The sequence below is a fragment of the Schistocerca serialis genome, chromosome 10 (genome assembly GCF_023864345.2).
Source record: "Schistocerca serialis cubense isolate TAMUIC-IGC-003099 chromosome 10, iqSchSeri2.2, whole genome shotgun sequence".
Classification (NCBI taxonomy): Eukaryota; Metazoa; Arthropoda; class Insecta; order Orthoptera; family Acrididae; genus Schistocerca; species Schistocerca serialis.
The window spans coordinates 138,603,403-138,629,081 of NC_064647.1; the positions used below are offsets into that span (position 1 = coordinate 138,603,403).

The window sequence follows — 25,679 nt, forward strand, 5'->3', positions numbered from 1 at the left end:
CTTTGTAATTAGGAGAAGACTAATGATTATTATTGGAATGACAAATGATTAATTAACGACCAATGATTAATTAACTGTAATTAGACAAATGATTAATTAACAACAAATGATTAATTAACTGTAATTAGGAAAAGGCTAATGATTATTATTGGAATGACAAATGATTAATTAACTGTAATTAGGAGAAGGTTAATGATTCTTAATTATACTCTGTAACTGAAAAGAATGCGATTATATCATAATACTTTGTAACCAGGAAAAGAAGGCTACTGATTCTATGTAAAACAATTAATGAACATTTTTCTGTAATACTGCATACTTAGTACAGAAATGTTCAATAACTGGGCTATGAGTGCCGCAAACTACTAATGAAGACTGTAATTGTCAATGGTATGTGACATAATGTCCTTCACCTCATGAGCTAACTACCCTGAATTATTGCAACGTCCATTTGTCCTGTTTATCCTAGTGATCATGGAGCACTATATTTGGTTTTGCACTAATTCTACGTTGGTGTGCCTTGTAAGAGCGTGGTGTTGACACGACATGCTGTCCACCACCGTGAGCGATGAAGACGTTATTATGGTCCCACTGTTTGGTGTACGTAAGGTACTGCCAAAATGAAAACATGGAACATTACTACGACAGTTCAGTGTCTTGGCTACACTGATAAATTCTGATGGGAAAAGAACTTCAAGTTGTGTCACTTGGTGTTGTACTTCTGTGGAAAGATATGGACTTTCAGAACAGCTGTGTGCAATCTAAAGTGCTACAACCATGATGCAATCCTTCCCTTTCCTATCCTGATTCTTGTCACATAAAGAAAAAAATTTTTTGCTAACATCATTTATGTTCATAGGTTATACATTTTTCGATTCGCTGAACTCCAATGCGAGTACACTTATGTCACTTGTCATCATGATATTTGTTCTTACCAGTCTGTTTATTTGTTCTGGATATGCTAAAGAATTTTTTCAGTGCCTGTGCACTTTGTTATCTGTCAAATAATTTGTATATGCATTTTTTCTGATTTGCTACTATGTTTTGTATTCACATTTTGTCTTTGTCTGATATATTTTGTACTTAGTGCGTGTGCACAACATTTAAATATTCAGTAAGTTGTAGAATTTTGTTAATTAAAGAAAAATTTTGCCGCGCTTGGCAAGTCCAAATGACTCACCATCGCTGCCAAATTTTTGCCCCCCCAGTGGAGGGTTATGAAACACGTATGTAACATAGCAGCGATGGCGAGGCATTGTAGCATCTGTGACCGGAGAGTTTGCGCTTGACCGCGCGAGTGTTGCGAGCGGTTCTCAGTCTGTTAGCAGTCGTTGCGAGTCTGTAGCTCTGTGTAGTCGTGCAGAGCAGTACGCTAGTAGTCGTCATGCAGAGCGGTCGGTCAATAGTAGCAGCCCAGTGCGGTTGTGTGATGTAGGCGGTCGGCAACACTGGTCAAGATGCTGAATGAGGTACACTGTTAATTAATATAATCATTAGACAATGTAAAACTTATTTATTGTAATCAATCTCTAACAAGTCCCCCAATAATAATTTTGATTTCAAAAGCATTTTTCAAAAAATTTTATTTTTTATTGAACTAAAGATTTCGTTGCACTTCCCATTTCATTCCACTTCTTTTGAAGAAAAATTTCAGTAAATTCACAAAAAAAAAAAGGAATATTATTATTTGCAATGCAGTTCCTCCAAGCCGTGCGCAGAAATAAGAGCAGAAATTTGACATCCAGTTATTCTGAGGTAAGACTTTAATTATGATTGTTTTACACAGGGCCAAAGACCGATGTTTCGGTTTAATTGAATTTTCTTATCATTGAATGGACTTTAATTTTTGTGAAGAATTTATATTTGAGTCAGATTGCGAATTTCACATTTTTGTTGCCATTGTCAGTACATTTCATTGTGGGCAGGTTACGCATAGAGCAATGACCATTAGCATTCTTAGATAATATTCTGTCCTTTTAAAATTTTTGTGGGGAGGTTACACTCGGCTCCCATTTCTATTAAGTATTGTCTTTCTTTTTTCTTGTAAAATTATTGTGGGGAGGTTACACTCGGCTCCCATTTCTATTAAGTATGGTCCTTTTTTCTTGTAAAATTATTGTGGGGAGGTTACAAACGACATTAACGCTCCAAGCGGTGAAAAAGCAGATAATCGCATGCGTCGTAAGGATAATGTTCGTTTTTAATTACTTTCTACTTAATTAACGGAATAATTGTTATATTCTTGCGTTCCATGCATTAATATGTTACCCAGAGACAAGAATTATCGTGAAATGCGTGTGAAAACAGACGAATCACACTAGTTCAATAACATAAGCTACATCTCGCTCTTGGAAAAATACTTTTGAGTATGTCTATATCTGCAGCTTATTCCGCTGAAAGAAAGAGCATGTAAATATATTTAATACATGAGAAGCATATACTTCTGTTGTTGTCTGTTGTTATTATCATAGGCACTTTCTTTGACACTTAAAATTTTGCACTTCAGTCGACACAACACAATATTTTATAGATGCAATTACCTTTACTTCAAAAGCGAATGTGTTGAAGATTCTTACCTTTTTCTCGCTCAGATTTGGCAACAATTGTAGAATTTGTTTTTCTTGTGTTGCGAAACAGTTTTATTGCTTTTGACGATTTATTATCACGTATGTGTGGTTTTCCTGCTAGCTACAAGTGTGTGGCTTATTTGATACGTTAAATAATGTATGCCTTACATTCCACACATGTTTACTATGTTCCACATTCGCTGATTTGGCTGCAAGTGTAGCGAACAAAACTCTGCTTTGATGGATAGGTATACCACGTCTTTCTGCAAAAGGTAACGTCTTCTGCTGTTTACTATCAATTTTTTTTAAAGTAAAACGATATATTTTAGTAAACGTCTGTATATTACGGGAGAATCGTAAATGAACTGTCGTCTAAAGCACCGTTTTGTATCTCCCAGGGTCCTCAGGAAACTAAATAACCACAAATGTGGTTAATTTTTTAGTTATTGTCGACTTTTATGGCATTACATACTCCCTATTGTAAAACTATGTTACAAATAAATATAAACGTTAGTATTCGCACTCATCCGACATCGCATTCAGAAGTGTCGCTTGCTGGACGCTTGGGGCGCTGCTATCGCTGGGGTAACAAAAACCAAACGGAGTGTCGCGGCCGTTAAGCCTGGTTCGCACACTCATCTAATATGGCACCACAGGATGTGGCTTACTGTAGTGGTTTTGTGTACTATCGTTCACACAGGACGTCACAAATTCTACGTAATTGCGCAGCTTTCAATAAGGCATCAACTGAAATCATATGGGCGGCTACGGACGTTATGGTGCATGTTATAACCTTCGAGCAGTGACAAGAGTTAAGTACAAGGAAGACGAAACCCAAACGCTGGACCCGAAAACAAATTTCGGACAGGAATAAACCAGGGGAAACAAACACATTTATAAAGGAAATAGCACGCAGAGACGAAAATGCTGTCTGCAACAGCAAACCAACGTGCAGAGACGCCACTCTTCCAAAATTTTAGAATCTTATTGTATTCGTTGATATAGACATTCCGAATAACTAACTTTAGGTTTAACAGCTGCCACATCACACTCTCGGGCTATGTCCAGCGTATAATCCACAATTTATACAGTGCTTGGTCTCACAAATCACGAAGCTTATACGACTCGCTTTTTTGCTTACATATATTAAGTTTATTCATTTACTCATTCAAAAATCTTTTAAGACTGTGGGATATGTCATTGCCTTCCAAATACTGCGCGCGCTCACACACACACACACACACACACACACACACACACACACTGTTTGCTGCAAGAAATCAGAAATCAAATATAGGTTGCTGCTCTTGTAGTTGTACAAGCTGCAAAAGTGTACCTGCTGACCATTTTTTCACGTTTTTTCAAAAATAAAAAAGAAACACACAAAAATCAAATGGAGTATGACAACAATTACTTCACGATAACGGCGAGAGAATGCTCGTGTTTCGAATTACTGCCACCAGGGAGCAGTGGTGGTAAGAAAGTGGCGCAACGAAATCCAATCAAGCTGGACTTCTTGTGGCGTGACAAAAGTTGCGTCCATTAAGCTGCGTCAATAAACTATGGGAGTTCACTCATGGAACTGCAATGTAATAGCAGTAGGCCACTAGCTGTGTCGACACTTTCATTGCATTTGTGAATTCGGCTTTAGACTGTGATAAAAGTCTCACGAAAAAGACACGGAAAATATGTGAACATTGCTCTGAGGGAGGATGATCTTCGGCAAACTATAGCATGCGACTAGTGAGAGCACGGCCCGTCATCAGTGGCGCCACACGTTCTTTCTATGTTCAGCCGTTACTCAAAAATAGAAAAATACAATTTCTGATTTTCATAACGAAAAACGGAATGGAAAAATAAATTGATAAGTTTGCCTTTAGGAAAGATAGTCACCAGAGAGGCAGTTCTGACATTGCTCTTGCTAATGGAAGCAAGACTGAACGAAAAACAAGACACATTCATAGGATTTGTCTACCTGGAAAAGGAGTTCGACAGTGTAAAGTGGTGCAAGATGTTCGAAAGTCTGAGGAAAATAGGGGTATGCCGTAAAGAAATACTAGTAATATCCAATACATAAAAGAACCAAGAGAGAGCAATAAGATAGGAAGACCAAAAACGAGGTGCTAGGACTAAAAGTGGTACAAAACAAGGATATAGTCTTTCGCCCCTGCTGTTCATCCTATACATCGAAGGAGAAATGACGGAAATAAAAGGAAGGTTCATGATTGAGATTAAAATTCAAGGTGAAAGTATATCAGAGGTAAGATTCGCTGATGACATTGCTGTCCTGAGTGAAAGTGAAGAAGAATTACAGGATCTGTTGAATGTAATGAACAGCCTAATGAGTACAGAATATGGGCTGAGAGTAAATCAAAGAAAGACGAAAGAAATGAGAAGTATCAGAAATGAGAACAGCGATTAACCGAACATCAAAATTAGGGAGCACGATGTTAAGGAATTCTGCTACCTAGGCAGCAAAGTAGCCCGTGATGGGTGGAGCAGCTAGCAGGGTCAAAAGGGCATTTCCGACCAACAGGAGTCGACTAGTGTCAAACTTAGACCTTAATTAGAGGACGAACTTTCAGAATATGTACGTTCGGAGCCCAGAATTGTATGGTAGTGAAACGACGAACTGTGAGAAAACCGAAACAGAAAAGAATCGAAGCATTTGAGACGTGGTGCTACAGAAGAATGTTGAAAATTAGGTGGACTGATAAGGTAAGAATTGAGATCGTTCTGCGCAGTACCGGCGATGGAAGGAATATAGCCGGCCGAAGTGGCCGAGCAGTTCTAGGCGCTACAGTCTGGAGCCACGCGACCGCTACGGTCGCAGGTTCGAATCCTGCCTCGGGCATGGATGTGTGTGATGTCCCTAGGTTAGTTAGGTTTAAGTAGTTCTAAGTTCTAGAGGACTGATGACCTCAGAAGTTAAGTCCCATAGTGCTCAGAGCCATTTTTTGAAGGAATATATGGAAAACACTGGGAAGAAGAAGGCATTAGGGAATAGCCTACACTGTTCTACAACGAAATGAGGATGGAAAATGTCGGGGAAGACGGAGATTTGAATATTTGAATAAATGAGGTCGTATGGCGCAAATGCTACACTGAAATGAAAAGGTTAGCGCAGGAGAAGAGTTCCTATTGGGTCGCATAAAAAAAGCCATAACATGAGATACAACTACAAAAATGGTTTGTGTAAGGGGAGTTCAAATGTGTGTGAAATCTTATGGGACTTAACTGCTAAAGTCATCAGTCCCTAAGCTTACACACTACTTAACCTAAATTATCCTAAGGACAAACACACACACCCATGCCCGAGGTGTAAGAGGAGTCAAATGAAAACGAGACAGATGGAAAAAAGTAAGTAAACTGTTTATTATTTCAAAATCAACCGCTATAACTTTAATAGATTTATTCCACTCTGAGAAAAGACGGTCAGTGCCTCAGGGACAAATGTTTGACGTTGCCTACGGAACCACGATTTAACCGAGGTATGCACCTCTTCGTCCGAAATACATAGACGACCACGAAAGTCTTTCTTCAGGCCATTTTCGTTTTCTTCGGACCATTTCCATGCTTACTGTCTTCCCCCACATTTACCATGCGTAATCGCGGAGGATGTGCAAGAGCTTCCCGGGGAACCTTCTGACGCGTAGTCGAAATAAACTTGGCGACGTGTCGTAATAAAAGGGTGGTTTAATGCCAACAATAACAGCCAGTGCGGCAAACTGAGATCACTAACAAAATTTCTCATGGCTGTCGAACCCATTGCAACGAAAATATTCGGAGCAGCTGTAAAGGCAGTAGGCGCTGTAACGGCACTCGGGCCGTCCGCGCTTACGCCGTGCATTTGTTGACACGGCCCGGCACACGCAGCTTCCCTGCGGTTCTCGCGACCGCCGCTAGGAGCGCTGCCGTCGCGTCGTGAGCGCGCCGCCGCCTGCCCGTCAGTTTGTCTGTGACTTCCGTGTTGAGAGGACCGATTCAGTCGCTGCCGCGGCCTGCCGACGGAGTTTTTCTCGTGAGTACCTCGTCTGCGCTCCACTTGCTCGCACCGCTAGGCGCCCAAGCTCAGTTCTGAAGATGTCTTATGGAAGATATCTGCCCGGGAACCATATTTTATTGCCTACCTTTTACTCAAATCTGAAATTCGTTTTTCAGAAACACTCACATAGTTTGGTGGGAATCGGTTGCCTTATTATGTGAAATGAATCGTGCTTTATTGTCCCAATAGCAATTTGACATTATTTTCGGTAGGTGCCAATTAGATCACTTTCGTATCTCGACATCTATATCTGTACTCTGCAAACCACCGTGAAGTGCATAGCAGACAGTACGTACAATTGTACCCGTTACTAGGAATTCTTTCGGTTCCACTCACGTCTAGAACGCGGGAAGAATAATTCTTTGACTTCCTCTGTGCTTGCTATAATTACTGCATGTGAGCGATACGTAGGGGGTTGTAATATGTTCCTAGCCGTCATTTATAGTCGGTTCTTGAAACTTTGTTAGCAGATTTTCTCGGGATAGTTTACGTCTGCTGAAACAGTCTGCCAATTCAGTTTTTTCAGCATCTCTGTGACCTCTCCCACGAATCAAACTTGTGGCAATCCGGGCTGCCCGTCTCTGTATACCACTCGATATCCCATGTTAGCCTTGTTTGGTACACGTTCCACACATTTGAACATTCTGCGACTGTTCCACACATTTGAACATTCTGCGACTGGTCGCACGAGTGATTTCTAAGCAGTCTCTCATTGTGTTTCGCCAGTATTCTACCAGTAAACGCGGGTCTAGTGTAGCAGGGGATACAACCCGTCGGCTTTGGACAATGACGTCACAAGTCGCCAGATAGCAGTTTACCATTTTCGCTTTTGCTGTTATGTTTCAGTTTGGTTTTTTTACTGATTGCTTAATAAAGTGGATCTGTTTATTCTATCTCGTGAGATTTTTTTTTTAAAAGCCAAAAAACACTTATCAGCCACTGAAGGGAGCTACAACACTAAGAAGAATCGCTTCTCGATTGGCGACTTGTGACGTCAATGTCCAAAGCCGACGGGTTGTATCCCCTGCTACACTAGTCCCGTAAACGCAAGTTTACCTCCTACTTTGCCCACAACTGAGACTATACGATGATTCCGTGATATGCTCAAGTTATTTGGAAGAGATGGCCGATTCCAACAGGAACTCGGTACTGCTGTCACAGGATACTACTTTCTTTTTCTTTTTGTGAAGCGCACAGTTTTACGTTTCTAAACATTTAAGGCAAGTTGTCAATCTTTACACCACTTTGAAAACTTATCAAGATCAGGCTGAATATTTATGCAGTTCATTTCAGACAGTACTTCGTTTCAGATAACTGCATCACCTGCAAAAAGCCTGAGATTACTATTAATATTGTTCGCAATGTAACTAATGCACAACATGAACAGCAAGGGCCCCAACAAACTTCCCTGAGGCACACCCGAAGTTACTTCTACATCTGACGATGAATCTCCATCCAAGATAACATTCTGTGTCATTCCTACCAAAACGTCCTCAATCCAGTCACAAATTTTACTTGACGCCACATATGATATCTGTGTGCTATTAATTTTTTCTACACTTATAATTTAGTAGCTATAAACTTTTGTAGTGCAGTCGTAATCTACAAGGTGAACCCCTACTCTGACAAAATTTCGGAGGTTTTTGAGTATTTCGGTATAAGGGACCGGTGATTCCCAGAGGTTCGTTACATAGTAATTGCGTTTCGTTTGATTTCTTACCTTCGTTTATTTTTGTAGTGTGCCGCATCGAAACTAACTGCACAGTAATCCATCTGTCGACGATGTGCGCTCCCTGTCTTGTTTGTGAACAAATTTGTGCCATTCGCTCACGCCGTGTGCTGTTGACAATGGCAATACCATCTTTATTCTTAGCTTTCGAGCTTGGATCCAGCACTGTTCGGTTCTGTGTTGGGTTTTCTTCGGGGCAGTATTATACACTCCTGGAAATTGAAATAAGAACACCGTGAATTCATTGTCCCAGGAAGGGGAAACTTTATTGACACATTCCTGGGGTCAGATACATCACATGATCACACTGACAGAACCACAGGCACATAGACACAGGCAACAGAGCATGCACAATGTCGGCACTAGTACAGTGTATATCCACCTTTCGCAGCAATGCAGGCTGCTATTCTCCCATGGAGACGATCGTAGAGATGCTGGATGTAGTCCTGTGGAACGGCTTGCCATGCCATTTCCACCTGGCGCCTCAGTTGGACCAGCGTTCGTGCTGGACGTGCAGACCGCGTGAGACGACGCTTCATCCAGTCCCAAACATGCTCAATGGGGGACAGATCCGGAGATCTTGCTGGCCAGGGTAGTTGACTTACACCTTCTAGAGCACGTTGGGTGGCACGGGATACATGCGGACGTGCATTGTCCTGTTGGAACAGCAAGTTCCCTTGCCGGTCTAGGAATGGTAGAACGATGGGTTCGATGACGGTTTGGATGTACCGTGTACTATTCAGTGTCCCCTCGACGATCACCAGTGGTGTACGGCCAGTGTAGGAGATCGCTCCCCACACCATGATGCCGGGTGTTGGCCCTGTGTGCCTCGGTCGTATGCAGTCCTGATTGTGGCGCTCACCTGCACGGCGCCAAACACGCATACGACCATCATTGGCACCAAGGCAGAAGCGACTCTCATCGCTGAACACGACACGTCTCCATTCGTCCCTCCATTCACGCCTGTCGCGACACCACTGGAGGCGGGCTGCACGATGTTGGGGCGTGAGCGGAAGACGGCCTAACGGTGTGCGGGACCGTAGCCCAGCTTCATGGAGACAGTTGCGAATGGTCCTCGCCGATACCCCAGGAGCAACAGTGTCCCTAATTTGCCGGGAAGTGGCGGTGCGGTCCCCTACGGCACTGCGTAGGATCCTACGGTCTTGGCGTGCATCCGTGCGTCGCTGCGGTCCGGTCCCAGGTCGACGGGCACGTGCACCTTCCGCCGACCACTGGCGACAACATCGATGTACTGTGGAGACCTCAGGCCCCACGTGTTGAGCAATTCGGCGGTACGTCCACCCGGCCTCCCGCATGCCCACTATACGCCCTCGCTCAAAGTCCGTCAACTGCACATACGGTTCACGTCCACGCTGTCGCGGCATGCTACCAGTGTTAAAGACTGCGATGGAGCTCCGTATGTCACGGCAAACTGGCTGACACTGACGGCGGCGGTGCACAAATGCTGCGCAGCTAGCGCCATTCGACGGCCAACACCGCGGTTCCTGGTGTGTCCGCTGTGCCGTGCGTGTGATCACTGCTTGTACAGCCCTCTCGCAGTGTCCGGAGCAAGTATGGTGGGTCTGACACACCGGTGTCAATGTGTTCTTTTTTCCATTTCCAGGAGTGTACTTTCCAGTCACCTGTGAAAACCCTGATTAATCAGCTTTTGCAGTGTAGACGTGCGGCAAAAAGTCAGTAAGGGTCAACGGAAGCGACCGATTCCACCTGTGTGCTTTGACCATGACGTAAGGGTCGTGTTGTGTGTGACGTCATGACGACGTGGAGTTTATGAGTTGGATGTGTCTGCAGATGTCGTCTTGTTGTGTTTTTTGTGTATTTATTGTGTATTGAACGTGTTTTAATTTACGTAGGGATGTTTGGCTCTTGAATTTTTGAGGTGTTGTGGTTTTGGTTTCGTTTTTCCTAGTTGTAGGTGGAAGTTTTTTCGTATCAATAGTCTTGTAGATTCTGTAATGTTTTTTGTTCGTCATTTTTGTGTTTTGGGATCGTGGTGTGTCTTTTTTTTACTGCTATATTTAGCTTGTCCCCTTCCTAAAACCCCAAATTTCAAGCGGTTGCCCCATTAGTTTGACTGTATTTTTGGAGGGAGATGTTATTGTCTTATTTGTACGTATTTTCGTGTTTGTTGCCGCCTGTATGTAGTGACGTCATAGGCGCCATGTTGGAGACGCTTAGAATAGCTATTTCCGTCATATTGATGACGTCGTGAGTGAAAGCAGACAGGTGGAACCGGACACTTCGGTAATCCCGTCAGTGAGGCTCTGGAAGGAACTGACAAGCATGTGGAGCCGTACCAACTCCAGTGCTGTGGGCAGCTGCGCTAGGTTTCTCGGTTGGGGATCCACAGTGTGAACAGCCCGATCGAGGTGGTCTCACGGAGTCTCGATTCGCTTTAAATCCTGGGAGTGTGGAGGCCAAGGCAGTAAGGCGAACTCAGTCTGGTGCTCTTCTACCACGCAAGTACACTGCGAGCTGTGTGACACGTTGCGTCATCCTGTTGGTAGATGCCATCGTGCCGAGGGTAAGAAAACTGTATGTACGGGTGGAAATGGTCTGCAATCATAGATTCATACTTCTGTTGAACCACTGTGGCTTTCAGAATGACGGGATCACCCAGGAAATGGCATGAAAACATTTCCCAGACCATAACGCACCCTCGTCCGGCCTGAAACCTTACGATGACTGCTGGAGGACCATGCATGCTAACGGCCATCTGTGGGTTGGAGGAGAAAAGTGATTCATCTGTAAAGGCAACCTGCCGCCGCTCAATGGACGTTTAATTCTCTATTTGCCTTCAAATTCCAGCCTTCATCGCCGACGAGTGACTGTCAGCATCTGCGAATGAACCATGCGCCATCTGTGGAGGCTCGTACGTAGCCAATGTTCACTGAACGGTCATTGACAGGACACTATTGGTTACTCCTGGGCTCATCTGGATGGTCAACTGCTCAACAGTTGTTCGCGAGGACACATCATCGTAACCGTCGTTCACTCTTATCATCTATGGCCCTCAGTGTACCACAGTTTCCTAGGTGCCGGACCGAGCGAGGGGGCGCAGTGGTTAGCACATTGGGCTCACATTCGGGAGGTCGACGGTTCAATCCCGAATCCGGCAATCCTGATTTAGGATTGCCATGATTTCCGTAAGTCGCTCCAGGAAAATGCCGGGATGGTTCCTTTCAAAGGGCCCGGCCGACTTCCTTCCCCGTCCTTCCGTAATCCGATGAGACCGATGACCTAGCTGTCTGGTCTCCTCCACCAAAACAACCCAACCCAACCCCCTCGGCGCCGATTTTGGAAAGCGCCATTTTGCCTTGCACGATATGCTGTAAGCACGCTGGGAGGCGAACAGTTTACAAACTTAGCCGTTTCGGAAAAGCTTTTACCCTTAGCCCGGAAGCCACTGATCGCGCCCTTTTGAACGTCAGATTAATCGCTCTGCTGCACTGTTTTCCGCGTCCCCCGATGTTCAGCTGGATGATGATAACTGATGATGTTTCGTTTGAGGGGGGGCTCAACTGCGGAGTCATCAGCGGCGGCACGAAGTCCCAATCTTTACACAGTCCAGTCTAGCCACTTTCACGAACGATGATGCTGAAAGTGCTGCCATCTGTAAGTAGTTATTGCACAGTGACGTAGAACATAGGGTGGCCACGTTAATGTGACTGGAGCGCGTAGTCGTACATTAAGAATGGTACACAGCAGTGCAGATAGGTTTCCTGATGGTGAGCTGGGCAGTGTGAACCTGAATTAAGACCGGCCCAAAGACCCTAAGCCGAAATATTCCGGATGCGATGGTAGTAGACATATCATAGTAGTTTAGTATCTATGTATACTGTGTGGTTTGCGTTGTACGTTTTGGTGATTGGATATCACAAACTTTCCCCACTATTGTGAGGGTATTTTTCGAGAGGTAACTGATACAATAGATCGAATAAATCACTATTACATTATTACTGTTTAACGAGCCGCTGGAAACCAGTGGTACGCGATGCCAAATTACGCAGGTAATATTCCCCGACGATCTTTGAAATTTAGTCCGTGAACTTAAAAATTCAAATGGGTCCAAGCACTACGGGACTTAACATCTTAGGTCATAAGTCCCCTACACTTAGAACTACTTAAACATAACTAACCTAAGGGCATCACACACATCCATGCCCGAGGCGGGATTCGAACCTGCGACCGTAGCAGCAGCGCCGTTCCGGACTGTAGCGCCTAGAACCGCTCGGCTGTATTTAATACTGTATTGTGGAACTCAATTGGAAAAAAAAATGTTGTTGCTGTTAAAGAGCTGTAACCTACAGCTTAGTAATTATGTAATGAATATATCACCGATATTTAGAACCAACAGGTACATGGACAAACACGAAAATATGTTGTAGCGGATAGTACTATGGATGAAATAGTTACTACAGTTCACTGTCATAATATTAACATGCATAGTAACTTATATATCAAGTGCGATCATGAGTATGTTTTCTCAGGAAAAGCGAGAGTAAGTTAACCGGCCGGTGACAACAGGGTGATTAGAGACGGAATTCTAGGCTGGAACGGAGATGGATCGGAGGGAAATCGACCGTCCCGTTTCTAAAGGAACCATCCGAGCATTCGTTCTATGTAGAAAGACTACAATTTTGGATGTCCAGAAGCGAATTTCAATCTCCATCTTTCCCAATGGGTGTTCAGTGTCTTATCGTTACGCCATCTTGTTCTGTGTTTGCCTGATAGTTAAATGCGAGGACAGTTAAAGAACGTGTGATAATTTACGAAGACTAGGGATGGCGGTTATACCTCAAACAACCGGTTTTCGGCTGTTCCGCTTAGTTTCATCTCCAGCTTAACCTGACTGTTAAAACCGGCCAAAATAACCGGTTTCTGAAATAACCGAACCTCTGGTTTTTTTGTTGTCATTATTTGCAACAATAAACGATAGTCTTCGAACAAAGATTGAAAAATTCCGTTGGAGAGGAAGGAGTATCTCGATTGATATCAGGTTTAGACTGTGGCAGAAATCGGTGTCACTGTCTCCATCAGAGGTGAAGGAGACGAGCGGGCGAAGGGAGAGCGAAAGCTCACGAGTGGACAACTTTCCTGCACCCTCACTTTTGGATGTTGTCAACGTTTCACCCTGAAGCAGCGACAAAATTAAAGGATAAGTTATTATTCCAAGTTTATAGCACGTCTAAATTTATAGGTATATCACTCAAAATCACGATCAAATTTGCCTTCTCTTCTGAGGGTCATTGTGAATGTTTTCTCCTCATATAAACAACGCCAAATAAGCTCCACGTGGTAAAGTCCTCCACGGCCGTATGGAACTCATACTTGAGGAGCACGCGTAGGGACTCAGTGGTTCTCTGCCGTCTCCGAATCGGACACACGCGGTTGACCCACAGCTATCTCCTTCGCCGTGAGAACCTGCCCAAGTGTCGCTGTGATGCAGGGCTGACAGTGGTCCATCTTCTGATGGACTGCCCCCTTTTAGCCCCCTTGCGGCAGTCCTTTCATTTACCAGCTCCACTTCCTTTAATTCTCGGTGACGATGCGTCTATAGCTGACTCAGTTTTACGTTTCATCCGTGCAGCTGGGTTTTATCACTCGCCCTAGTGTGGGCGCTCTCGCACGATTTCTCAGGCTACACCCACTCCAGCGACTGTTAATTGTGACGTGGATACGAAAATAGTGTCTTTTATGGTAACGAGTTGTGTTGGTACCTCTATCAACGGTTTCCAGGTGGAGGTCCTTCGTTTGTAGTTGAGTGGTTCACCTTTCACCTGATCCATCAACCGCTGTAGTCTGTTTGACTCTAGTCAACTATTTGCTCTGCTCCTTTTAAGTGTCCTCTATTTTGTGTTATTGCAGTGTTCATTTTAGCTCTGTACCCATCGGTGTTCCCTCCCTCTGGGTGCAGAGGTTACACTTTTACTGTATAGGCCTTTTACAAGTACGTCTGTTTTGGGGACTGATGACCTCGATGTTTAGCCCCCATCAAACCCTAAAACCAACCAACCAATCATTACACGAGTGTACCCTGAGTATCAGCAATCCGGTTAAACATCAAATCACCTACATCGCTGCAGCCGCAAAAAGGTCCCTCAAGAACGGCAACAACGACAGCGTGACAGAAGGGTAACCCTTCCGCATATTGTTCCAGATTTCAATGCTGGGCCATCAACAAGAGTCAGCATGCGAACCATTGAACGAAACATCATCGATATGGGCTTCCGGAGCAGAAGGCCCTCTCGTGTACCCTTGACGGCTGCACAAAACAAAGCTTTATGCCTCGCCTGGGCCCTTCAACACCGATATTGGACTGTTAATGACTGGAAACATGTTGCCTGGTCGGACGGGTCTCATTTCAAATTGTATCCAGCGGATGGAAGTGTACGGGTATGGAGACAACCTCATAAACCCATCGACTGTGCCTGTCAGCAGGCGACTGTTCGAGCTGGTGGAGGCTCTGTAATGGTATGGGATGTATGCAGTTGGAGTGATATGGGACCCCACATAGGTCTGGATACGACTCTAACAGGTTATACGTACGTAAGCATCCTGTCCGATCACCTTCATCCATTAATGTCCATTGTGCATTTCGACGGACTTGGGCAATTCCAGCAGGACAACGCATGCAACGAGAATTGCTACAGAGTGGCTCCAGAAACACTCTTCTGAGTTTAAGTACTTCTGCTGCCCACCAAATTCCCCAGATATGAACATTATTGACCATATTCCTTGCAACGTGCTGTTCAGAAGAGACCTCCACCCTCCTCTTATGGATTCACGGATAGCCCTGCAGGATTCATGATGTCAGTTCCCTCCAGCACTAATTCAGACATGCCTCGTCGTGCTGCGGCACTTCTGCGTCCTCATGGGAACCCTACACGCTATTAGTCAGTTTTGCTAGTTTCTGTGGCTCTTAGTGTACTTCACTCGCAGCCAAAATGATAGAGGACGCTATCCAAATATAACTTGTGCTTAGATTAGTGTGGCGTAATTTACAACCGATGAATTTATGTATAGATACTTGAAACAGGTCCGAAATTGAAAATGTAGTGTAGTAGACAAATAAAGAAAACATCCCAGCCGCAGATTGGCTCAAATCAGTATTCCGCAGTTGGGGAAGCTACCTCAAAAATCATATTTGCTTTCTGCGACTGGAAAGCACACACCAAAATATGCAACGCCAAAAACAGTAATCACACGAAACTAAGGCGACACATGCGCTATAAGAAGGTCCCAAAAAATCGTAAATTGAACTAAACACTAATCTCAGTTTGACAAACTGCGCTCCTAAACATTGATTCTTATCTAACAGTAACGAAAAAATTGTAAAGCGGAAACGTGTCACGAAACATTATACACAGGAAGTGAACAAATGTATGGAAAAACAACACAATACTACATAAAAAACGGTACAGTATATCCATTTTGATGACAACACAATACTACACATAAACGATACAGTAAATCCATTAGGATGTAAAGCAGCTTCCAGTGGTCTCGGACGCGATAAATATCTACAATTACATCTACATGGATACTCTGCAAATCACATTTAAGTGCATGGCAGAGGGTTCATCGAACCACCTTCACAATTCTCTATTATTCTCTTAGTGTACTTCACTCGCAGCCAAAACCTACATCTTTTCGTACGAGCTCTGATTTCCCTTATTTTACCATGGTAATCATTTCTCCCTGTGTAGGTCGGTGTCAACAAAATATTTTCGCTTTCGGAGAAGAATTTTGATGATTGTAATTTCGCGAGAAGATTACGTCGCAACGAAAAACGTCTTTCTTTTAAAGATGTGCAGCCCAAATCCTGTATCATTTCTATGATACTCTCTCGCATATTTCGCGATAATACAAAACGTGCTGTCTTTCTTTGGACTTTTCGATGTATTCCATCAGTCCTATCTGGTAAGGATCCCACACCTCCCGGCAGTATTCTAAAAGAGGACAGACAAGCGTAGTGTAGGAAGTCTCCTTAGCAGAGCTTTTACATTTTCCTGGTTTCCTACCAATAAAACTCGGTCTTTTGTTAGCCTTCCCTACAACATTTTCTTTGTGTTCCTTCCAATTTAAGTTGTTCGTAATTGTAATTCCTAAATATTTAGTTGAGTTTACGGCCTTAAGATTTGACTGATTTATAGTGTAACCCAAGTTTAACGGATTCCTTTCAGCACGCATGTGGATGACTTCACACTTTTCGTTATTTAGCGTCAATTGCCAATTTTCTCACCAAGCAGATAACTTTTCTAAATCGTTTTGCAATTTATTGTGGTCTTCTGATGACTTTACTAGTCGATAATCGACAGCGTTATCTGCAAACAACGTAAGACGGCTCCTCAGATTGCCTCCCCTGTCGTTTATGTAGATAAGAAACAGCAAAGGGCCAATAACACTACCTTGGGGAACGCCATAAATCGCTTCTGTCTTACTCGAAGACTTTCCTTCAATTACTACGAATTGTGACGTCTCTGACAGGAAATCAATAATCTAGTCACATAACTGAGGCGATATTCCATAACCACGCTATTTCACTACAAGCCGCTTGTGTGGTACAGTGTCAAAAGCCTCCCGGAAATCCAGAAATACGGAATCGATCTGAAATCCCTTGTCAATAGCACTCAGCACTTCATGTGAATAAAGAGCTAGTTGTGTTTCACAGGAACTATGTTTCCTAAACCCATGTTGACTGTGTTTCAATAGGCCATTTTCTTCGAGGTAATTCATAATGTTCGAGCACAATATATGTTCCAAAATCCTTTCGCACATCGACGTTAATGATACGTCCTGTAATTTAGAGGGTTACTCCTACTACCTTTCTTGAATGTTGGTGTGATCTGTGCAACTTTCCAGTCTTTGGGTACGGATCTTTCATAGAGCGAATGGCTTGTTAAGTATGGAGCCAATGCATCAGCATACACTGAAAGGAACCTAATTGGTGTACAGTGTGGATCAGAAGACTTGCTTTTATTAAGTGACTAAAGTTGTATCATTACTCCGAAGTCCGTTCCCGGTGGCTGAGTGGTCAGCGCGAGAGAATGTCAATTCTAACGGCCGGGGTTCGCTTTCCGGCTGGATTGGAGATTTTCTCCGCTTATAGACTGGGTGTTGTGTTGTCCTAATCACCTTGATTTCTTCTCCATCGACTCGCAAGTCGCCAAAGTGGTGTCAAATCGTAAGACTTGCACCAGGCGAACGGTCTACCCGACGGGAGGCCTTAGTCACACGACATTTACATTTTACTACTTCTAAGATATTTACTTCTACGTTACTCATGTTGGCAGCTGTTCTTGATTCGATTTCTGGAATATTTACATCTTTTGTGAAGGAATTTCGGAAGGCTGTGTGCTTTGGCAGCACTGTCTTCGATAGTATCTCCATTGCTATCGCGAAGGCACTGATTGTTTCTTGCCGCTAACATACTTCACATACGACCAGAATTTCTTTGGATTTTCTTCCAGGTTTCGAGACAAAGTTTCGTTGTGGAAACTATTATAATTATTTCGCATTGAAGTCCGCGCTAAATTTCGGGCTTCTGTAAAAGATCGACAATCTTAGAGATTTTGCCCCTGTTTAAATTTGGCATGTTTGTTTCGTTGCTTCTGCAACAGTGTTATAACCAGTTTTGTGTACCAAGAAGGAAAGCGTCAAGTGAATTTTTATCTGCTGTTTTGAATAGTTATATTTTTCGTTTATTTTTTGGAGGATTTGGGGGTTACAATATTCAATCTCGCTACAACGACCCTGTGTTCGCTAATCCCTGTATCGGTTTTGATGCTCGTTATTAACTCAGGATTGTTTGTTTCTAAAAGTCAAGTGTGTTTTCACAAGCGTTTGCTATTCGTGTGGGCTCGTGAACCACCTGCTCGAAATAATTTTCAGAGAATGCGTTTAGCACTATTTCGGATAATATTTTATGCGCAACTCCGGAAGTAAACATGTATTTTGCGAACACATCGAGGGGAAGTGAAAGCCAGCACCAACTATAATTGTGTGAGTCGGGTACGTGTTTGAAATCAAACTCAAGTTTTCTTTGAACCTTCCAGCAACTGTATCATCTGAATGGGAAGGTCGTTAAAAGGATCCAGTTATTATTTTATTCCGGTTGCCAACAATGACCTCTGCCCATACTAACTCGCAGTATGTATCTACCTCCATTTCGCGACAAGTTAAACCACTTCTGACAGCAACTAACACGCCACCGCCAACGGTCCTTAGGCTATCCTTTCGGAACACCGTCAGGTTCTTTGCAAATATTTTGGCTGAGCTTATATCCGGCTTTAGTCAGCGTTCAAGGCCTCTAAGGATATGAGTTTCAATGCTTTCTATTAGCGCTTGGAGCTCTGGTACTTTCCCAGCTACGGCAGTTTACAACTGTTATTCCGATTGTTCCTGTACCTACATTCTTCCTGTGTTCGGCGTGCACCCTTTGTGACTGAAGCCCTTCTTGTGTTTTCCCGAGACCCTCTAAGCTAAGAAACCGCCCACTCCACGCCACACAGCCCCTGCTACCCGTGTAGCATCCTGCATATACTGGACACCTGACCTATTCAGCGGAGCCCGAAACCCAACCACCCTTGGGCGCAAGTCGAGGAATCTGCAGCCTACACACTTGCATAATTGTCTGCACCTCTGATTCAGACTCTCTACTCGGCTCTGTACCAGAGATCTGCAATCGGTCCCGTATGATTTTCAAGGGAATTTTACATCATTCTTGCATTAGCTCCATACTTAGCAATCGGCTACAACCGTACGCTCGATGAAAAATCCATACCCAAAAACTGGGAAGTTGCACAGGTCACACCAATATTCAAGAAAGGTAGTAGGAGCAATCCATTAAATTACAGGCCCATATCGTGAGCGTCGATATGCAGCAGGGTTTTGGAAAATATATTGTGTTCAAACATTATGAATTACCTCGAAGAAAACGGTCTATTGCCGCGCGGGATTAGCCGAGCGGTCTCAGGCGCTGCAGTCATTGACTGTGTTGCTGATCCCGTCGGAGATTCGAGTCCTCCCTCGGGCATGGGTGTGTGTGTCGTCCTTAGGATAATTTAGGTTAAGTAGTGTGTAAGCTTAGGGACTGATGATATTAGCAGTTAAGTCCGATAAGATTTCACACACATTTGAACACACAAAACTGTCTATTGACACACAGTCAACATGGGTTTAGAAAACATCGTTACTGTGAAACACAACTAGCTCTTTATTCGCATGAAATGTTGAGTCTATTGACAAGGGATTTCAAATTGATTCCGTATTTTTGAATTTCCGGAAGGCTTTTGAGGCTGTACCACACAAGCTGCTTGTAGTGAAATTGCGTGCATATGGAATATCGTCTCAGTTACGTGACTGGATTCGTGATTTCCTGTCAGAGAGGTCACAGTTCGTAGTAATTGACGGAAAGTCATCGGAGTAAAACAGAAGTGATTTCTGCCATTCCCCAAGGCCCATTGCTGTTCCTTATCTATATAAACGATTTGGGAGCAGCTCCCTTAGGTTGTTTGCAAATGACGCTGTCGTTTATCGACTAGTAAAGTCTTCAGAAGATCAAAACAAACTGCAAAACGATTTAGAAAAGATATCTGAATGGTGAGAAAATTGGCAGTTGACCCTAAATTACGAAAAGTGTGACGTCGTCCACATGAGTGCGAAAAGGAATCCATTAAAATTCGATTACACGATAAAACAGTCAACTAAACATCTAGGAATTACAATTACGAAAAACGTAAATTGGAAGGAACACACAAAAAATGTTATGGGGAAGGATAACCAAAGACTGCGTTTTATTGGCAGGAAACTTAGAAAATGTAACAGTTCTACTAAGGAGACTGCCTACGTTACGCTTGTCCGTCCTCTTTTAGAATATTGCTGCGCGGTGTGGGATCCTAACCAGATAGGACTGACGGAGTAAATCGAAAAAGTTCAAAGAAGGGCAGCACATTTTGTATTATCGCAAAATATGGGAGAGTGTGTCAATGAAATGATGCAGGATTTGGGCTGGACATCATTAAAAGAAAGACGTTTTTGGTTGCGTGGCAATCTTCTCACGAAATTCCAATCACCAACTTTCTCCTCCGATTGCGAAGATATTTTGTTGACACCGACCTACATAGGGAGAAACGACCATCACGATAAAATATGGGAAATCAGAGCTCGTACAGAAAGATATAGGTGTTCGTTTTTTCCACATGCTATACGAGATTGGAATAATAGAGAATGTGAAGGTGGTTCGATGAACCCTCTGCCAGGCACTTAAATGTTATTTGAAGAGTATCAAAGTAGCTGTAGATGTAGTGAAAATTCTTAATAAAATATTTGCTTAAACTGCTGAGTGAAATTGAATGCAAGTGTCTCTTTGCTAGTCTTTATCCTTACAACACTGACCTACTGAATTTGCCCTGGCAAACAGAACTCAAGCTTTTCGTATTCATTATTTACTCTCAATACACAACGGTAACGCGATCTGACTGCTACCAAATTAACTCAAAAGAATGGCCCTGCCTAAAAAGAAATCCTAATAATAACTTACACATTTCATTAAGCACTTACCTCACAAAAATCTTCATTACGCGAACTACTGCAATACAGCGAGTGTCAATACTACCAGCTAAATGAGAGATTCTAACTATTAAACCCACCAACTACTAATAGGCATGTGGTTAGAAAGGAAAGATTTTGTTGCAAACCAAATACTATATTTTTTTAACTTAATAATGTGACATCCAGTTCAGACACGAATATAAATCGTCATTGAGATCTAGCACAAAGATATGTAATCATGAATAATTTGCAATCTCCGAGTGGGATACTTCCAGATCGTTAGCACACGCTAACACTTCAGACCTCTACCCTCCGTCAATGCTAACCTCTCACATCTAACATCCATCACTGCTGGCTGTTCACCTCCAACTGCACAACAGTACTTCCATCACTGCTGGCGACTAACCTCCAAAGTATCCATGTAGATGTAGATGGTTACTTAACTCTTGGCAGTAATGCGACCTTGCACTCTGCACCATGGGCTTCATGGAATACCACGACATGGCTGCCCAAAGCATCACCGAATCCCCGCCATGTTTCACTATTGGCACGTGAACTCTGACAGAAGATGGAAACAGTGTGCAACAAGAATGATCCGACCGAACGACTTTCTTCCGTTACTCCACAGTCTAGATCTTATGACTTAGGCGCCACATTTTCCTGTTATGAGTATTTACATCACTGATGAGTAATTCTGGAAGTCCAGCTCGCTCTGGATTTTCCTGGTTATGGAGCTCCCTCCATGTTGCTTTGCTTCTGTCAGGGTTCACAACTGCCAGTTCTACCGTGACTTTCACGGCAGTCGTCCTATTACTTTTCGCCACAGTCCTCTTTAATGACCTTGTGCCCCGATGACTCAACACACTCTTCCGTCCGCGGTATGACTGAGCGGACGTTCTTCTGCTTTCCCTCTATGTGCAGTAATCTTCCAAGCGGTGCCGCTTAAAGCACCAAAAAAAACACCTTTGAGGACAATGCACAGGTGGCGGCGGGGTCAAAAAGAACAGTGCAACTTGCAGGATTCATTAAGATCTGCTTTTATGTAGACGCTAGCATTTCTCGCTGTTTCCATGTTCTTGTCCATGCTCTGTGCATACAACTAACACCCGCTCGTAAGGCGTAAAACGCACGGCGCTGGATTGCTGGACAAGGGGGTGAGCGAGACGCGGCGGAACAATGACCGTGGTCTGGTACTACACAGAGCAGCCTGAGTGTGGCTTTTGGGCAGTTTTGCTCTCGTTTTGGCAATTTCCACCTCAGAAAATACGACACACAAAGTTAAAGTACGCAGAACGAAGTTAACAGTTTACGCAGTTCGCAGACAGGGTGTGCACAGGACTTCCCTCCCTTTGCTAACTGAAGGCGACAGAAACAGCATCCAACTACATAGTTATTTAATGAAATAAAATATCGCACACCATTAAAAAAACAGGCCACGTGGTCCACGCAATAAACGCACACACATCCATGCCCGAGGCAGGATTCGAATCTGCGACCGTAGCGGTCGCGCGGTTCCAGACTGTAGCGCCTAGAACCGCTCGGCCACCCCGGCCGGCTAGCGTCGAAAAGCTTCACTCACATTTCCAAATGACAAAATGACAGTTTGTGAACTCAGTGAATTGCGACTAGAAAATGACAGTCGATAAATAACCCATAGCAACTGGAATACCAAAATGGGAAACAAAAACGCGACGAACTTATGCACCAACCTAATAGATGGGTATATCGGATTAGCGCCCAAAAGGAAATGAATTTAGTCGGGAAAAGAAGAATCGACGAAGTTTGACTGAGCCGACCGGAGTGGCCGTGCGGTTCTAGGCGCTTCAGTCCGGAACTGTGCTGCTGCTACGGTCGCAGCTTCGAATCCTGCCTCGAGCATGGATGTGTATGACGTCCTTAGGTTAGTTAGGTTTAAGTAGTTCTAAGTTCTAGGCGACAGATGACCTCAGAAGCTAAGTCGTATAGTGCTCAGAGCCATTTGAACCATTTGAACCATTGACTGGGAGATTAAATGGAGGGATAGGTTTTTAAAACGCGCCGTAAGCCTTAAAGAACTGAAAAATTTAGCGATGGAACGAGATGTTGAGGGTAATGGTAGTACAGACGGAGAGCACTGTTTTGAATACAGCAAAGATGTTACAGTGGATGTAGGGTTCAGTAGTTATGTAGGTATCAGTAAACTTGCACAGGACTTATTGGCGTACAAATCAACCTTCGAACTGAGGACTAGAACATCGCACAGTGATGGCCGACTAGACTGGAACAAGTCTAGCAGTTCTCTACGCACGCTTCTCTGCCTCCGTGCTTCGTTCGAGTGCGCGTTTTATGTAATGTCTCATTAGCGTGGAGGTAATTGGTGGCTGCCCGGGAAGTCATTAACCGCGGAATGCATAACGACTCAACGCGCACCGCTGTGTGAATCAAACCAGCCACAGAGCAGCTGGAGCGCGCTTTCGACACGTGGAGGCGCCTGCTTTTCCTCCCAGAATCACCAGTCACTGCTGAGGCGTCACGGCATCCCACCACCTCAATCCTCGCGATTTTGATTATTTAAGACTAGCGAACCCAGCAATGCTTCACAGTTGGTATGTATATGTAGCAATTGAAAATACATTCTAAATTCCTTGTCTTCCCCCACTCTCTGCTCATCTTATCATCCCCCCTCGTTCTCCGTATATCTCCTCCTCCACCATCCTTCTGTGCATAACTTCCTACTCATCTCTCTGCCAATCGCCTGCTGCCCCCTCTTGATATACATTTCCTTCCGAATGTTCATTAGAGTATTGGGTAAAAATCTCAAGTACGCTTTTCGACATATTTTGGTAACAGCAGGTCCCCTCTATTATTACGAACATTATCATATGTGTAATATATTACAAAGATACATATCCCGTGTCTGTCCGAATGTTCATTAGAGTATGATGCAAAAATTTGAAGTAAATCGGTCAAGAGCTTTTCGAGGTTTGCGGTAATTACGTTTCCCATTTATATATTAAATACGAGTGTTGGAACTTCAATAGAGGCAACTTTTTATTTACAGCTCGTACAAAATAGATACGTATTTCAGAGTTTTAATGACCTTCAGGTAGTGACCAGCATTGTGAGTAACCCGTTGCCAGCGATGTGGAAGTCGTAGGATACTCTTAAAAGTGCCAGTTACGTTGACAGTTCGAGCGGCACAGTCTATTGCCCGATGAATTTGTAGCAGTTCTGAAGCGAATGCCGTGAAGTGTTTCCTTCAGTTTTGAAATCGAGTTGAACTGACGAGGGCTTAAGTCAGGGGAGTGTAGTAGGTGGTGTAGCACTTAACAGCCCCATCAGTCAAACAAATCAGCTTGCACTGTCTCTAAGCTGGTCGTAGGTTGTGTTCCAAAAATGAACGGCATAGAGACAGAAGTGATCACACTTTCTGCAGGACCTGACCATCATTTTGCAGGAGAATGCTCAACCACGTACAGTGCAAGCTGTTACTGGTTTGTTTGACCGATGGGGCTGCTAAGTGCTGTACCACCTACTGCACTCCCCTGACTTAAGCCCTCGTGGGTTCGATGTCTAAACTGAAGGAAACACTTCACGGCATTCGGTTCAGAACTGCTACTAATTCGCAGGACGCTCCGGCCGAACTGTCAACGTAACTGGCACTTTTAAGAGTATCCTACGACTTCCACATCGCTGGCAACGGGTTACTCACAATGCTGGTCACTACCTGAAGGTCATTAAAACTCTGAAAAACGTATCTATTTTGTACGAGCTGTAAATAAATAGTTGCCACTATTAAAGTTTCAACCCTCGTATATACAATGATGCGCCAAAGTGACTGGTATAGGAACGCATATTATAATACAGAGATATGTAACACAGGCAGAATACGGCGCATTTGTTAGATCGGTTACTGCTGCTACAATGGCGGGTTATCAAGATTTAAGTGAGTTTGAACGTGGTGTTATAGTCGGCGCACGAGCGGTGGGACACAGCATCTCCGAGGTAGTAATGGGTGGGGATCTTCCGTACGACCATTTCACGAGTGCACCGTGAATATAAGGAATCCGGTAGAACATCAAATCTCCGACGTCGCTGCGACCGGAAAGAATCCTGCAAGAACGAGACCAACAAAGACTGAAGAGAATCGTTCAACGTAACAAAAAATTGCTGAAGATTTCACTGCCGGGCCATCACCAAGTGTCAGAGTGCGAACCATTCAATGAAACAGCATTGATATGGGCTCCCGGAACCGAACTCAGTAACCGTGTACCCTTGGCGACTGCACGGCACAAAGCTTTACTCCTCGCCTGGCCCCTTCGACACCTATATTAGACAGTTGATGACTGGAAACAAGCAGTGTCGTTTGAAAATGTATCGAGCGGATGGAAGTGTACGGGTATGGAGATAACTTCATGAATCCATGGATTCAGCATGTCAGTAGGGGGCTGTTCAAGCTGGTGGACGCTCTGTAATGGTGTGGGGTGTGCATTTGGAGTGATATGGGACCCCTGCTATTTCTAGATACGACTCTGACAGGTGACACGTACGTAAGCAAACTGTCTGACCACCTGTATCCATTCATGTCCACTGTGCGTTCCGACGGACTTGGGAAATTCCAGCAGGACAATGCGGCACCCCACAAAAGACATTACTGGAATCCATGCACGTCGTGTTGCGGCATTTCTGCGTGCTCGCGGGGGGTCACACACGACGTTAGGCACGTTTACCGCCCAGGAACTCAAGAACTTTTCGAGAGTTTCGGTAACAACGTTTCGCCTTT

General features: G+C 43.9%; 1 protein-coding gene across 2 annotated transcripts in view; it reads left to right on the forward strand.

Annotated features, from left to right (window-relative positions):
• Nucleotides 1-6,520: 6,520 nt before the first annotated feature.
• The window catches only part of LOC126424991 (uncharacterized), a 435,043-nt gene continuing 415,884 nt past the window's right edge, over nt 6,521-25,679 (forward strand). The window contains exon 1 of one of the 2 annotated variants that reach the window (XM_050087888.1): nt 6,521-6,588. The gene's annotated coding sequence lies outside the window, so the exon portion shown is untranslated. The remainder of the gene's footprint in view (nt 6,589-25,679) is intronic. The other variant, XM_050087889.1, reaches the window with a different exon arrangement.